Below are 18,349 nucleotides of genomic sequence, written 5' to 3' on the forward strand. Positions count from 1 at the left end.
CTAAAATTGGAAGCAGTTGTGTTGGGCTGAAATATTTGCCTTCATATCAGCTTCACAAACCTAAAATAGAGGTGAGGAAGGGGTACTAGCCCACTTCTAATTGTAAAAATTCTGTGAATTTGTTTATTTTCTGATATCCAGATGCATATTCTCAACAGCCTATTGAGGCTTTTATAACCCATATTTAAACTGAATCTATCTTTCACTGATGTGGGAAACAAAGGCAGAAGGAAACATGGATAAAATTAAATGTCCTTATCACCTGCAGCCCATTGACAAATACTTCAGGCAGGCAGAGTATAATGTTCCTTCAGGAAGCTCCTAACTATCTTAGTGTTAATACCTTGCTAGAGGGAAAAACAACCTTAGTTTGACAATAGCAAGGCCTCCAGAATCCTGTGTCTTCTTTAGCATGTGAAAATCCTTTTGGAACTTCCCTGATTCTTACTTCCCCCAAGCCCAAGGTATATAATCAATTGCCCCTCATAATCCTCTAGGAGCAGGGGCAGCAGGGGACAGCAGGGGGCATCAGCTCTTTCTGCCCATGGGTCCTGTCCCCATGCTTTAATAAAACCACCATTTTGCACCAAAGACGTCTCAAGAATTCTTTCTTAGTTGTCCACTCCAGACCCCACCAAACCTCACCTTTATTCAAAAACTACATCATCACCATTTAGATGAACTTCTTTACTGTTTCCTTCTATTATTGTCTTTATTCAGCTGGTATCATCCTCATCTACACTTGTAATGGCCTCCTAACTGATTTACCTGCCACGTGACCCTGGGATCATGACCTGAGCCGAAGGCGGATGCTTAACTGAGTCACCCAGGTGCTCCTGAAAGATACCAACTTTCAATCCTATTCAGTCCTTATGGATTATACTATGTTCTTTATTTATTCGTTAAATAAAAAATGCATAGTAAGCACCCAGAATATATCATAAATTGTGCTAGGGATAAAAAATAAGTGAATGGGAGACATGGTTCTAGTCCTTAAAGAGCACATTGTTCAGTAACCCACTGAGTACAATACCGTGATGGGTGCTGTGCAAGAGTGAGCTAAGAGTGCAGCAGAGGCATCTACAGGGACACAAAGAACCAGAAATAAGCTGAAGGATGTCTGGATTGCACAAGCAGTGGCTAGTATGGATGTAGAAATGTTCTAGGTGAATATCTTAAAGGATATGAGAAGGCATATTAGGAAGCATGGAATACTTCGGCAGGGGCACATATCTGCTTGGAGACTGATTTTTGCCACCTCAGGTATAAAAAGTAGAATATATGGTTGGACTAAAATTTTGGTTTCAAAGGGCAGGCAAAATAGAGAACAATGTGAGATTTTTGAGAGAGAGGGCTTGAAGTGATGTCTTGATATCTGTGCTGGTGAGGAAGTGGAACTGAAGGGAATGGTAGAATGAACTGGAAAAAAGAACATAGTCAAAAGATGTGAAATGTCCTTATCTTATTCTACACTTACCCTGATTCTCTCCATTTCCCATGCTCCAGCCATCTATTTCCCAAATGTAACACCTGACTTTTCCAAAGTTTTGGTCAAGATATTCCCTTCCCTGGAAAGTTTTCTTTTTTGGAAACTTTGTTAAAGCCAAGTCCTACTACCCCAGCTAAAAAAATTCCACCTCCTCAAAGAAACCTTTGGCTTTATAATTATTTACTTTATCCCTTCTTTCACATGATATATATATTTTTTACTCATTTTTATTCAATTCTGCCTTTTAAAAGGCTTATTTATTCAAGTAATTGTTTCTCCCACTAGATCATGGGTTCATGGTGGGTAGAGATTTGGCTCACTTGTCTTTGTTTTTGCCGTGCCGGACTCTACACCATATAGTGTAGTAAAGAAAATAATTACGGTCTCTGGGTTATAGAACTTACATTCTAGTGGAGAAGAGAGACAATAATTGAGCAAATAAGTGAATAAGATAATTTTCTATTGTGATAACTGTATGCCAGGAGGGAGAGAGGTGGGTAGTTTTAGTGAGGGTGGTCTGGCAAGGTGTCCCTGAGGAGAAATAACAGAACTAAGAAGGAGCCTTAGGAAGAGCCCACAGCAGGAAAAGGAATGGCGGGTGCTAAGGCCCAAAGTGAAAAAGAACAAGGCAGGTTGCAGCTTCCAGCTGGGCATGGGCAGAATACTGCCTCAGAAAGAATTTACTTGGCTAAGGGTCGGAGCTTCGTGTCCGTGAGTGAAGATAACGCAGGACAGGAACTGTGGCTACCTCGGACACATCACTTTATACTTTTGAGATTAAATATACTTCAGTAATATGAAGCAGTTGGTCTTCATGTCTTAACATTAAGGCCATTTTGGTTTTTGATTCCTCTTCGTTCTGGTGTAGATGGAGTAACTTTAGGATTTCTGAGAAGAGCGTGGGCTGGACAGGAGATTAGATTTTTCTCCTTTCCTGTTCATAGTAACTTTGAATCCTTTATGTTTGAACATGCTGGCACCTGTGTGTGTCTTCAAGAGTACAACTAGGGACAGAGGGAAGGGGAATCCGTAGGTACTTTTCTTTGTCTCCAATAAAGCTTCCTTTTAACCTGCAGAGAAGAGTCTGGCTGCCGTTCAGAGGCACAGATTTATTCAGAAAAACCAGAGCAATTTCCAGGAATTTGAGGGTAAAGAAGAAGAAAGAGAATACATGATCTTCACCTTTCTACCTGTGAGGATGAATTGGGAAGAGAAAATAAGGAGTTGTTGGTTTAAATTTTTAAGTTTCCCATATTATTTTTTCCCTGACAAACCAGACTGGGCATTCCTCATAAATAGAATTACCATCGTATTGGTGAAATGCTTCCTCAGCCTTACCTCTAATGAAAAAAGCCTGATAGATAGATAAATAGTCCCAGGACAGATAATACCATCTTTAGTTCTTTCTCACAGATTTGCAGAAAATTAGATCTGAGATGGTGCATTTGCTCAAGAGGATAAAAATGACTGATTGCAATGGTTTATATTTTTGAAGTCAGTGATGGATATTTTTTATCTTAACTTCTTAAATTCAAATTGCAAGGGGCCAGAGAGGCTAAGTTCTGATTAAAGATTAATATAAATTCAACCATGGATTGAATTTGAACTTTTTTTTTTCCAGAAAAATGGTTTGTTTGTCCAGCTAGTCTTTTAACTGTTATTTGTGTTAAAGATGAATAAATGACAATATATATTGTGTAACAGTGATTTATGAGATGTGAATGCAAATTGACTTTATTTTCAGACATAAAGAAAAACACTTTGGGTTTGCAGTAAGATGATGAATTGGGATTTTTATGCTGTTCTGATTAAAAGACTGTTCCTTTGATGATTAAAAAGATGAGATATATAATGATTTTATTTAAGATAGTTTTAATTTTCATAATGAGCTTAACACTCCAGACTATAAATTATCATAGTAATTATAGATATTTTATTTGTGAATCATTTTCATGCAGTTAGCTATGGAGTAACTAGAGGGTGCTTTAAATATAATTCAATTTTAAGGATGGTATGTTGCAGGAGAAAATTTTTTCATTCATTTGTGCACTACTTTTGTGAGATGTGAAGATATAGAAACATTTTTGTCTATTTTTTCAACAAATAAAACTTTCCCATTCCCCTTTTATCTTAAGATAAAGTAAATTCAAATATATTGCACTGAATTCTTTATATGGTTAGTATTAAATTTAGCAGAAAAGTGATAATATGAGGAGATTTAAAATGTCCCCTATTGCAAACCTAATACCTCTGTTATCCAGCATGTGAGTGTATTGGTAGCTAATTTTTTTTTATCTTCTAAGTTAAGCAGTGAAATTGCCCAAATGTTTTAACTTTTTTGGCTTATGTCTCCAATGGATTATTTTCAGAAAGAGATGTTATGAATTTTAAGTCTACCATCAGAACTAACCAAGCAATGGTGGTGTCAGTGTACTTTTAGAAAGACTTCATAGGCACAAGTGTGAAAGGCTATCACTGATGATGTTAGCTAACCAAAAAAAAAAAAAAAAAAAAAAAAAAAAATTCTATAGGGGAAAAAAGAATTTCACCCCTCAAATACTGAACCCTGAAAACTTTAGCAGACTGAAAACTCGCATTTAAAAAACTTAAAACATAATACTTAAAATCAATGAGAAAAATAGAAACTACTGAATAATGCAGAGATCTTTATATTACTCAATAAATAGAATAACATTTATTTTCACCCTGAAATAGAAACTTGTCAGGCCCCTGAATTAAATAAAACACATGGCTATCTTAATTAGAACAGTCAAAAATGAATGATTTTAATAGACTTGCCTATCCTTCAATAAGTTTCCAACTCTGTGTCACCTTCCCTTATGACTTTAACACAAGTAACCTCTGTCGAAAGTTGTATATCTAAGACTTCAGAAAAGCAACTTGAGAAGGTAGAATTAACCTCTCAGTATCTACAATGAATTGTGTTCAGCAACAATGGTTGCTTTATGCCACCATTTAATTAGCATGTTATGGAAATTGTAACCTAATATAAAAGTCAAACATGGCACTATTGTGTCATGTACCCATTTTTAATTGAGGCTAATATTGATGAGGGATGCCCCTATTTATTTAAAAAAATGTGTTTTAGGTATATGATTTCCTAGATTGTTATATTAAAATTTCAATGAGTTTAGAAATTTGGTTTTATTAAACTCCAAGATCTTATGCACTGTATCTAATCTATTATAACCTATTATTTGTTTCTGAAAGAATTACATCAATCTGTAAGGTTAGAGAATTTTTTTTCCTTCTGTTCCCTAATCAATAAATCACATAAATTTTGAAAGGGCGATAACTTATTCCTGTCTCATCTTGATAAAAATGTAATATGAGAATTTTATGTATTTGTGAGGATCTACATTGTATATATGGAATTGGTTTTTATTTTTTAAAGGAATATTTTGGGAGGACACTGGGGTACATGATGGAACAGACAGGCTTTAAGAATGGGAGGTAAGACAGTTATGGTACTCTAGAAAGGGACACTGAATCCAGCCTTGCTTATCTGTTCATGTGAATTATAAATTTCTCAGTTTAATAAAATAGATGTGCAATTAAAATTTTGAATGTAAATTAACTTTAATTAAGGTCAACATTGAATATTAAATATGTAATATAGCTCCTGAATATTTTAAGAACATAAATTTAGTACAAGGCAGGTTTATGATTTACTGGACAATAGTATTTTATAACATTTTAAATTTGAATTTATAATATTTATTCTCAGTTAGCAATTATATATTTATTTGTCCGTGATTTTCTTTATGCCAGTTTTTCCCAGTATGTTGTAATCTTCACGAGTCTCGTGAAGATTAGCCCTGAACCATGCTAACCTTGTTTTCTACAGTAGTCCCAATCCTGCCACAGTAGGCATCTAAATATTTGCTAAATGTGGTTTTATTACATAATCTGTGGTCAGTTGGAAGAGATATGTGGGATAAACATTTTTATATGGCATGTTGTTGAACCTACATATAGTTATCCATTTTATTTATTGTATATTATCTTTTAAATATTTCATTTATTTATTTGAGAGAGAGAGACAGAGACAAAGAGAGACAGAGAGAACAAGCGGAGGTGGGGGGTGGGGTTGGGGAGTGCCGCAGTGCAGAGAGAGAGTGAGAAGCCGACTGGGACCTTCCCACTGAGCAGAGAGCCTGACAGGTGCTGGATAGCAGGACCCTGAGATCATGACCTGAGCAGAAGGCAGGTGCTTAACCGACTGAGACACCTAGGTACCCCTGTACTTTTCCATTTTAATACATTGTCTTTAGGACTTTGTATAATTTGACTGTCTAAACATTGTTTTTCTTGGAACTCTCATTTATATTTACAATTGCAAATATCACCTCTCTCTCAAATTTTAGAACAACATATTGACTAACTCTTGAATATCCTGTCACCTAAACTCAGAATGTCTAAAATCAATCTGTCATTTATTTTTCAAATTCACTTTAATAATTTTGCCACATATTTTCTAAGCCCTCGATCAGAAAACTATACACATCTTAAATTTTTCTTTTTGCTTCCTGTATCTATCCTTATCTATACCTAATTAGTCATAAAGTTGTATTGTTCTGTCCCTTGTTATATCTTTGGATTTTCATTCCTTTTCATTACTGTGTTTGAAGCCCTTACTTCCTCACACCCACCACAACCTTGTGCCTTTGGGTTCACTTTCTCTCCTTCCCAAAATTTTGGGTATTTCACTGCCAAATTAAACTCCTTGAAGCACCACAATCAACTGATTTTCTGTTCTTTCTTTTACCCTTAGCGAACAATTATGGGACTCACTCAATAGATTCTTCAGGTCAACTTGCTCCTTTCCCCCATGCAAAGAAAAAATGAATTCAGACCGAACCACATTCCTAATATCATCTTCCAAATTTTTCTTTGAAGTTTCTGCACTTTGCTCCTATAGGAGAATGTTCATACTTAGCCTGGTATTCAAATCTACCTGCTGATTCAATTTTTTTTTTTTTAGGTTTACTGTGATAAAATTTGGTTTAATCATTAAACATAGAGATTTGCAAATAATAGGCATCCAATGAGTATTCACTAATTTTGTTTGGCACGGGGAAGCTCATGTGTGTCAACTTGGGATACTGTTAAAGAATACAGTTCCATTTTCATTAGGTTAGCACAGAAATTTCTAATCTCTGTGCTTGGTCTTTATGGATAGACCAAGGTACTTGTTTTCTCAGCCGTGGGCAGCCTACAATGATAGGGGCTGTGGAGTCAGTTACCTCATTGGGTTATCTCCCTGTGCTGTACAAATAGCATTGTTTTCTACATGTGCCATCTGCGATGAGCAGCACTGGGTAGCAATGCACTGATGTGTTCAGTTTATGATAATTCAACTGTTAATTAATATTGCCTTCTGATTTTATTATTGAGGTAAAGCAGAATAGAATTGGTTTAATAAAGGTTGTCTTCTTGCTGTCAAATGTGCCATTTCTGGTTCTTTTCCAGTGTTACCTAGAGGCGTAATTTTGGCTACTTGTTCCCTTGGGGATTGTTGCTGTCATTAGATTAGCATTTCCTCATTTTTGTGACAAAATATTTTGTATGATTTCAAGCTTAGTGAAAGAATCTTGTGGAAAACATGCTCATGGCTTTTATAAATGAAATAATATCAGAAGCAATTTTGTATATTTTTATAAAATATATATTTTATATTTTTGTCAATTTTATCAGTTCCATGTACTCACACATCTGAGGAATTTTTTTTTTTTTTTTAAGGGCATCTAAGAAGAAAGTATACTTCTCATGGTTTGTCTCCATCTCTGATTTTGGAAACAAACTGAGGGTTACAGAAGGGAGGGGGTGGGGGGATGGGGTAACCAGGTGATGAGTACTAAGGAGGGCACATGTTGCGATGAGGACTGGGTGTTATATGCAACTAATGAATCGCTGAACACTACGTCAAAAACTAATGATGTACTACTATATATTGGCTAACTGAACATAATAAAAAAAAGTATACTTCTTGAATATTGAAAAAATACGTTGATCTGTTTAGTATCATTTTTTCAATATTCTGTTGATTTAAATCCATTTATCTACAAATTACTACTTCTAGGATGGATTGACAGTATACAAAAAGAGCTGTCAGAATTCATATTTCCAGTAAGGCCCTAGAAATTATCATTGTTAGTTAATTTAAAAAGACTGTGATATGAGGGAAGTTTCTTTGATTTTTAGAGACTCAGTGTTCTTTGACCTGATTGCTACAGTTTTAAAAAGCATGTATTGATACATATTCATTTTAGGAATATGTATATAATTTGTTATAAAAAAAGCAAACACCAAGTATTTTAATCCTGTTCTTAGGTATATATAAATATTTCTGAAGATAATGTTTCTGAAGATAATGTTTCAAACTTTAGCTAAATAAATCTTAGTATAAAACGAAATAGTCACTTTAAGATGAAACAGACTTTGATAAAACCATATTTTTTAAAGAACAGAGTTGTGTGAGAGATATATATATATACACAGAAACCCAGAGGAAAAGTTTTTTTCTTCTCTTATGTTCACATATATATTCGTTATTATTTGTCAGTTAAAACTTACATTGAGTGGTCTTTGTAAGGATCTTAGTCCAGAATGGATGCATAGTAGTCATATGAGTCAAACACTTTGCACACATTTTTCATGGAAATGAGCTGTACATGTCATTTAAACCATTTGTGGAATGGAATTTTGTTCTTTGCTAAAATGTGGTTAATAAGCAAGATGGGTTCATGATAAGCAGGATGAACATTTGCATCTGAATCTCTCAAAGTTCAAGAATTTAGTTCTTTTTTTTTATTTTTTAGTTTAAATTTTGTTAGTTAACATATATACAGAATTTAGTTCTGAGGGGGTCCACACTTTACATGGGTACATATTTACAGCAGAGACCATGGCTCAGTAAAATGACTTGTTCTTTCTTGTAAAATGTCATAAATTCTCTATATGTTATTCACTGAATTGTCCTTACTTTTGGTATTTTAATTTAAATAAGTTTATCAAATGAAGGACAGTATTTAAAATTTATCCAGTCTTCCTATGAAACGTTTATCCATTTATCCATTTCTAATGCCTGAAGCTCACACTCTTTTGACATTGTTTTATTTTATTTTATTATTTTTAAAGATTTTATTTATTTGAGAGAGAGAGAGTGAGAGCGTGAGAACACAAGCAGGGGGAGCAGCAGAGGGAGAGGGAGAAGCGCTCCCCGCTGAGCAGAGAGCCTGATGTGGAGCTTGATCCCAGAGCCCTGGGATCATGACCTGAGCTGAAGGCAGACGCTTAATGAACTGCAACACCCAGGCGCCCCTTGACATTGTTTTAACCTAATAATTTCTGAAGCATCTCAGGTAACAAGTATAAGGTGTTTATTGCCCTCAAACTGTTTATAGTCAAGCCAAAGAGATGAAGTTGTATTTGATGAAATGTTAGCAGTATAATTCAGCTACAAAGAATGAGGAAAGAGTGTTTTGGAACACCATTTTTCAGATAGACAAATCTAACAAAATATTTCACTTTTTACCTCTTGGATATGAAATAGTCTAAAATTATATTTTGTCAATAGAATATACTGAATACATCTTTCGGAAGATTCAAGGTCTTCATGATAAGAATTTGCTCTTTGGATAATACACTGAGGTTCTACTGAAATGTTTTTTTCTGTTTGATTATACCTAAATAACTCCAAACTGTTGTGAATTTTGTGTTCTTAAATTCGTGTGTGTGTGTGTGTGTGTGTGTGTGTGTGTGTGAACTTGTGATTGATATCCACTTTGCAATGGCGCCATCTCCCTACTTGCTTCATTCCTATTTCCCACTTTTGCATTTTGCTTCTGACTTGCTTTGGACTTGGAAATTTTTCTTTCTGCTTTCTCTTTCCTTCTTTATTTTCTTTCTTCCTCCTTTCCTCCCTCACTTTCTTTCATCCATTCGCTATTTGATAATTATTTATTGTCTCCCATGTGCTAGGTAGTGTTCTTATTAGGATTATATAGAAAGCAGAAAAAATGAGCTTCAGACAAGATCCTACAGAATTTTCTTATGAATACAATGCACTGATCTTAGTGAATGGGCTTTGTGATTTCTCTTTGGTTTAATCAGATGTCTCTTATCCCTACCTAGTTTTGAGCTGTGTTTCATTTGGGTGAGGTGTTATAGTTATGCAGTGAACTATCAGGAGTTAAGTGACAAAGGAGTTCAGTAAAAGGTGAGCAATTAGGGTGGATTATAGTAATTGGAGAAAATTTCATGGAAGAAGCGAGAGTTGATTGACTCAACATGAGCTTATAAAATTACAATGATATAAAAATATCCATGATGAAAAATTACCACATTGAGAATTTTCTTATTTGCGGCACTAGTAAAATTTCAGACAAGATGGTAAATACTTGTGATCAAATAAATGTTTGCACAGATTGTTTGTCCTAATTAAATAAAATTTAATAGCCACATGTGATGATATAAATGATGACTTCACTTTATAACATTAAGCTGTTTATTGTCCAGTGATTCATAATGGAGGCTTCATAGTAGCAGTTACATGTGATTGGATTTGCCCTTCTCAGATTGTAATAGTCCAGGTTTGGGGGGTGCGTATAATTGTTGGCTCCACAGAATGCCGGTAAGGACTAGGACAAAGTTTTTTCAAATGTTTTTGACCATGGCTTACCTTCACACACATGCACAAAAACAAACATATACTCCGTAGACATAAAAGAGACAGAAGTTTCACAAACTTCCTACATGCAATTCCTTCTGATATTTCCTGCTCCATTCAATTTTGCTTTTAAATATATGAATATGATCCACTAAACTGATTTCATGACTCACTAATACGTTGCAATCTTCAGTTCGAGAAAAGCTAGTCTCAGAGTTATGGTATGAGGCAAGGGAAGAAGACATGATAGGCACTAAATTCAGTCATGTGCAGTGAACATTTGCTGTTGTTGGTTGCCCAACAGCTATTCCTATTTTAATAGTGCCCTCATTTTCTTTTGGAGATTGTCCTTCTTCCACTATGGCTGTTTATGGTGGGCGGTTATTTCTAGGTGCCAAACTCTCATCCTGATAGCCAGTCAGATGACTTAAGCTTGGCCCATAGGCCTCTATATCTCTAGGGATGTTAAGTGTTGGGAGAGTAACTGAGAAATGGTCAGAAATGACTGATCTCAACAGCAATGTCCACATCATCCTGGACCAGGCTGTTCCAGTGTCCTGTTTTTCTGCTGCTTGTGGCTCCCTGGGTTCTGGCCTTCCAGACTTGGGCCCCAGTGTGTATCTTATTGATCAGTGAAGTGGCCCTATCTACCAAATGCTTATAATAACATAGTTTTTGCTTTAGTGTAATAACATGTTTTTTGCTTAATTTAATTAGAATTAAGTTCTCTTGCTGGCAAACAGGAACTTTAATCGATTCGTTAGTTAAAAAGAAGAGCTGTTGATTAGGTTGGTATTATCTAACCACGAGGTTATCTTTTTGATATATATGTTATGGAGAAAGAAGGGTGAGTCAAGAAGTTGGAAATCAAACATTTGATAAGACTGTGCTACTTGACAGACGGCACCGATATGTAGCACTATTTCAGAAAACGCCACGTTTTGACAGTAATCTAAATATAAGTAAATACCAAATGGCAAGGAGGCCAGTTGAAATTGGCTAGGTTATTCAAAGGAAAAAGGGCCAAGAGAGATTTGTTTCACTTATACGAACATCCATTTCCTCATTAAATGGTTGTTTCAATTAGTTCAACTGTTTTTATTTTGTCTTGTTGAATGCAGTTGGACCAGGTTTTTATATGTGGATAAATTTTGTACTTAAGGGAAACCTGTTCTTAGAAACTGACAATTTGATTGTAACTCACAATAAAATGAGTTGATGCTTTTAGGTGAATGCTATTTAATAATCCCAGGGTACTTACTCCTGTTACTACTATGATTGCTATAATTATTAATATATTTTAATCTCTGGTTTCATATGGTGGGATATTTTCAGTGAACTATTTAAAAAACTGATAATATGCAAAAGTGCATAAAATACTAATGGTCATTGTCAAAAAAACCTGCTACAGGTTCTTAATAAATAATTTAGAAGGGCAATAAGGAAAGGATAAATAGGAAAGTAAAATATCACTTGAATGTCTACCTAGAAATAATCGTCATCAAAATGTGATAAACACTTTTTCAGATATCTTTCTATACAAATACCGAAAAAATAAACTAAAGGTGATCTTATATGAGTAGTATATCACACACATTTAAAAAAAAAGATTTTATTTACATATTTATTTCAAAGAGAGAGTGAGAGAAAGTGAGAGTGCTCCTGCATGAGTGGGGGAGGGGCAGAGGGAATATCAAGGTGACTCTGCATTGAGCTTGGAGCCCAACATGGGGCTCCATCTCACAACCATGAGATTGTGACCTGAGCTGACACCAAGAGTCAGTCACTTAACCAACTGAGTCACCCAGGCATACCATACATGTTAATTCTTAATAAAAGTATTTTTACCTATGAGAGTAATTTGACAGAATTATGGGTTGCTAAGATATTTAAAAAAACTGATAATTCCCAGTATTTTTGAGTATATAACCCTCAAACATTATTTGCCATAATATACTTAAAATCTCCCCCAAATTCATACCTTTTAGAAAAAATCAAAGTCGCAAAAATTATTTGGTCACATAAAATAATCAGAGATGTGTTCAAATAGCTACCAGGATATTTACTACTATGATATTCATAATAGTAAAAAAGTGGGAAAAATTACATTACATATATCCAAGTTGGATAACAGTAAAATAAATTACCCTATTAGTCATCCCATGTAGTACTATGCAGCCTTGCCAAACAATGTTGAATAAGAATCATCAAAGGCATGAGAAGTTATAATACAATACCAAGTAACAAAATACAAGTTGCAAACATGAGCAGTTGTCCCTTGAACAACACAGATTTGAAATGTGCAGGTCCAATTATTGATGCGCTTTTTTCAATAAATATACTGTACTGTGTATAAAACTGTGTTATTTTCCTTAAGATTTTCTTTTTTCTATATCACTTTATTGCAAGAATATAATATGTAGTAAATATAACTTACAAAATATGTGTTAATTAACTATGTGTGTAATTGGTAAGGTTTCTGGTAAGTGGTAGGCTATTAGTAGTTAAGTTTTGGAGGAATCAAAAGCTATATGTGGATTTTTGTGCAGGGGTCAGTGCCCCTAACCCCCTCATTGTTGAAGGGTTAACTATACATGAAATCACACAAAATGGGTGAAGGTGTTCAAAAGGTATAAACTTCCAGTTTTAAAATAAATAAGTCATAGAGATGTGATATACAGCATGGTGACTATAGTTAAATAATACTGTATTGCATATTTGAAAATTGCTAAGAGAGTTGATCTTTAAAATTCTCATTACAAGAAAAAATATTTTTTAACTGTGTGGTGATGGACATTAACTAGACTTATTGCAGTGATCATTTTACAATATATACAAGTATCAAATCATTGTGTTGTACACCTGAAACTAATATGTTATATGTCAATTATACCTCAATGTAAACAATCATGTGAAAAGAGACAGCTGAATTGGCCCAGCTACTCCAGTCATCATCCCCAGTAGATATCTGCAAAAGTTATAGGCTTCAAGGATATTCATTGTGGTTTTGAGTTCTCAACCTAGCAAGGAGTGCTATGATTTTTCTCTCCTCATAGCCAAGAAACTAAGAGAACTCCTCACAAACTAGGAAGAATGGGGTCAAAGAGACTACCTCAACGGTGCCTGGAAGAGGATGACATTGGTATCTCAATCTTAAATTGGATGTCTCTTCCTAGGCAGCCTTGCAGATCTACTCCACAATTGCATAAGCAGAGGCGGAGCAAACAGAACAACTACCAGGAGAGGGGGAGCAGCAGGTAAGGAGCTCGTGCTTGTATTGTGTAGGGCACCAGGTGCTGGAATTTTACACAAAGCTACTGATGCAAAGGAAACATGTGTGCTTGATCACTGCTCCTGGCATTTAAGGCAGGATTGGAAGCATTGAACCCGAGTAGATGTTTCACATCAGAAGGCTATGCAGTGGGGAGGTACCTTCAAAGAGACACCCAATAGAATTCGCCTGTGCTCTCTAATAAAAGAAGGGTTTCAACACCCGCTGTTGGGAGGTGTTTGTTGGCTGAGGGAGGAGTGCAACTACACGAGGTAGGTAACGATGTTTTTGGCGTTTTTCTCTAAGCTCTACATTCTGTTTTAACAAAGGAAAAGCTAGAACCAGAAAAGGGAGTCGGGAAGAAATACAACGAGCCTGAGTTAGGAGAGGGGAGTGAGTGTATTGGATATGAAATTAAAGTCCTAAATTTGAGTAGGATTAGAACGTTATAGATTCTATCTCAGGTTATTTTAAGATGTGGGAAAGGGAGATTCAAAAGGGCAGTTATTAAAGACAAAATCATTCCATAGTTGGGTTTCACTGAATTAAGATTGTTCAAGTAATTTGTTAACACTTGTATGCCATCAAATGCTCTTATATGTGTTGTGTAGGCTGTTTTACTTATCCTTTGGTGTGACTAGTAAATTTATGGTTAGAAACCATATGAAAGTTTTTAATAGTCTTGAATTAAATCTCAGTACAGAATTTCATTGTGTACGTAATTCTTATGACACTAGGAGGCATTTAACAACTTCAGTACTAATGATTATCTTTGGATTGAGGAATATAAATTTTACTAACGATTCTTTAAGAAGTATGATATTCACGTTGTTAAATCAAATGAACTCAGATATTTAGGCCCCATTTTTCAAGGATATAAGAAAGTAAATATTGGTTATGTTTTGGGATTTTTGTCTACCCACCCAGAATGTACAAAAATCCTATATGCTGTGCCCCTCTTCCCTCTGAAGCACTGCCCTGTCCCCAGAGCAGAGGAAGGTTGAGCCACAGAGCACTTTTGGGTCCTGGTTTTATTTGTTTTAAGTAAGGAAAGACAGCTAAAAATGTTTACACAATATTTGCTTGATAGGTAAGAGGACTGGGGCCATTTTATGCAACTTTAGCCTGGCCATTTTTCCCAGCTTTTTTCACTCTGCTTAGCTCTGCTGGTAGATTGGAGTCTTGGTAGAAATGGAGGGGCTGACCCATGGACTCAGGGTCGACTCCTACTGCTCCGAGACTTTACTGTATCCTCCCTTTTGGTGAATATTGCATATCCCTCTTATAGGCCTTCTTTCTTGTTGTAGTGAAAGGGATGTTGACATTATCCGCATTTTCTTCTTCATTCACCATGTTACACAAGCAGTGCTTCTGGAGTCTTTGACAGATAAAATGCACAGGGAAGAGGGAGAAAAAAAAGTGAAGGAAATGTCTGACAATGAAAGTAAAATGAAAAAGAAAAAAAATGAGGAAAATAAAAACCGAAAATAAGGGGTGGTAGAATGACATCGGAAGTCGTTTTTAATTTCCTCTCTGTGGAACTGTTTTTTCTGGGCCACCCTGCTCTGTGGTTTTCTGGTTTTCATAATTGAATGGATGGAATTGACAGGATGTATGAATGGCATTACTATGATTATGTAACAGTCTAAACAGTTCACTGTTGTGTGAAAGTAAATGAGGACTACATTTTGCTGAACTGTTACCCTGCTTTGGCAGCCGTTACACTGTGATAAATGAACACAGAATTAATTGAAGAGGTTATTATACTATAAAAATGTATTTACATGGAGCAGTAATAATGAGACTTCATTGTTAGTCATTGAGTGTCCACTATTCGATAATGGGAGATTTCTCTTCTAGTATTAGATATATTATTTTTGAAGCACCTGTTAGAGTACATATTAGAACTTTATTTATTTGAAGAGGTGCCAACTTTTTCTCTTCCCATGTCAGGATTAGATTGTCATAAAGGCTCAAGGTTTCTGTTTTAAGGTTGGTTTCCTTTCCTTTGAGTACTCTTATACTATCCCATTTCCCCCATTTGTCAACTGATTGAGTTAGAGCTGAATCGAATCTACCAATTTATTGCAATTAAGTTATCTTCACATATGTACAACAATTCCTTGTAAAAAATCCAGAAACTAATTACAGTGGAAAAGAAGGCATTATCTTTCCTTTCTGTAGTTGTTAGAGAAGGATTCCTATTAAATGCTGTTCCATCAGTGTGTTTTAAATGTTCATATGAGCTCAATTCTATTTCAGAATATCTGGAAATTATAGCAGGAAAACTTGATAATTTTCTCTTTTACATTTTAATAAGGGAAATTGTGATAGGACAAGTGGAATTCTTAAGCAATCACCTGTGAACCCACTTTGGGTAGTTTTGACAGTGGGCACCCAGCAGGAAAGGCTATACCTAAACTTGGTATCCCACAGTACTCGTGGCTTCCTTTCCTCTGTCAGTATAGAGCTGTACTTGAGGACATGGTCTATAGGTGGTGGGCAGCTTGCTTTCCTCCGTCAACTCCTGTAAATAGCTGACACTCCGGAAAGATTGTTGTAGTGTTTGCTCTGTGAGAAGAGGGATCACAATGTGTGGGGCTCCTTGCCCTGGGATGTGAATGCATGCTGCACCTGCAGCAGAGCACCCTGGTCCTCCTTCGGTTCTCTGGGAGATGACGGTAGGATTGCGGACTGGGGACTTTCTTTTTCTGACCCTTGTCTTCTAAATTTCCCTGGTAAAGCTTGTGCGTGGTGCTGTAGAATCATGGGATCTTCCTTGAAGGACCAATTCCACTGTGTATTGATTCTTGTGAATTGAAACATGAGGTACTACCTTCTTGGTTTCTCTGAGAAGGAATTTCTCCTAAACATGCTTGACCTTTTACGATATTCCTTACTTTTTCCAATCAGGGTTGATTGAATTATCTGGCTGGCAGACAATAACATTGATTGACATTTATCAATTATCAGAAGCTAACCTATCAGTCTTAAAGGAATTGGGATTTAAAAAATTTTTGTCTCTCTCCATGCTGGATGAGAGGAAAAAAATGTTTTGCTCTATAGATTCAAACTTTGCTTTGTGTAGTATGTCCCTGGAGGGCAAGGGGGTTTTCAGGCCTGGTCAATTTTCATGTTAAGTTGTATTTTCCAGCTCCGGCTTTACCAGTGACAAGGATGGTATTTTCAACTCCAGTTTGCCATATACATTTGTCTTATTTTTCAGTTGGTTCAGAACTCAGGGGAAAGACATGGCACTGATTGGGCCTCTTTGGATTCCAACTTCTCCAGCTTCTTCTGCAGAAGGGAGCTATTAAAGGATTGAAGCATTGCATAGAATGCTGCTCTGTTGCCCTGGTACTCTTTCCACTGATTGATTCATTGACTCCTAGTTAAAAGGTGGTGCTGTAAGGGGACAGAGAGATTTCAAATTCTAAATGTTTGACTTTAACCTGGTAAATTTGAAGACAGCACCGCTCTGGAGAAATTTTCCTTGCAGGCTCAGTAAAAAGCCAATTAGATCTTTTGCAGCCCAAATGCTTGGCTCAGCCCCATTCTCATGGTGGTAAAGGCATCTAGCTAGAAATAGATTAATACTTACTGTGAGGTACACAGTCATAGGTTATTTGATAGTTAGCTTAACTCCATGCTGCCTGTTGAGCGCTTAAATAACTATAAATCTCTATGGAAATAGAGCAAATTTTAAAGAAGTAATCAACCATGCAAATTATGGCATTTAAAAGTCTAAGTCAAAATTGTATCACTCTATAAACATGACATAAATGTTTTAATTACCAAATTGGTTTGTTGGGTATAGAGAGTTTAGGTAGAAGAATTTTATTTTATCCTTCCCTGAAAGATAGAATGAATTTTAATTAAGCTAACTTGATATTGGAAATACAGTTGATCCTCAGACAACAAGGTTTGGAACTGCATGGGTCCACCTATATGTGGATTTAAAATAAAAATGGTACAGTACTGCAAATGTACTTTCTCTTTGGATTTTCTTAACATTTGCTTGTCTCTAGCTTACTTTATTGTAATAGAATACTTAAAATATGTAATACATATGGCCTACAAAATCTGTGCTAATTAAATACTGGTTATTGATAGGCTTCCAGTCAACAGATCGTTAGTAGTTTTTGGGGAGTCAAAGTTATGCATGGATTTTTGACTGGGGATACCTAAACATATGTATTTACACATATAGGTACTAGAGGGTATCAACTAAAGTGTTATTTTAATTTTCTTCAATTATTATTGTTTTTAAGATTTTTATTTCACAGAGAGGGGTACAGAGAGCATGAGCAGGGGGAGGGGCAGAGGGGAAAGGGAAAGAGAGAATCCTAAGCAGACTCTGTGCTAAGCACAGACCCCTACATGGGGCTTGATCCCAGGACCCTGAGATCATGCTCTGAGTTGAAATCAAGAGCTGGATGCTTAACTGACTGAGCTACCTAGGCACCCCTCTTTAATTATTTTATGAGAATATCATACTGTGTTACTTTCAAAGTCAGAAAAGAATTGTTAAATATATTATTTGTATCTTGCTATGTCCAGGATTGGTTTTAAAAATATTACTGACATTGATTCTATTTCAAATATGGCAATTTACAAACCAATTGTCAAACTGGAAATTTTTAATGAAAGCCAATCTGGATTTTTAAATGCCTTAAATTCTTCCTCAGTTAATGTAAAACTGGACAAAATTTATCCACTAGTCCTTAATTTTCTGAAGTGTAGAAATCAGTGGGTACAGAATACATCCTGTGTGTGTGTGTGTGTGTGTGTGTGTGTGTTTAAAATACTGTATGAAAGAAAATAAAGATCATATGTAACCTCTTCATCTTGAGGTAAACACCATTATAATTTTGGTGGTCATACTCTTTGAGGCATC

This window comes from Ursus arctos, unplaced genomic scaffold (genome assembly GCF_023065955.2).
Source record: "Ursus arctos isolate Adak ecotype North America unplaced genomic scaffold, UrsArc2.0 scaffold_5, whole genome shotgun sequence".
NCBI lineage: Eukaryota > Metazoa > Chordata > Mammalia > Carnivora > Ursidae > Ursus > Ursus arctos.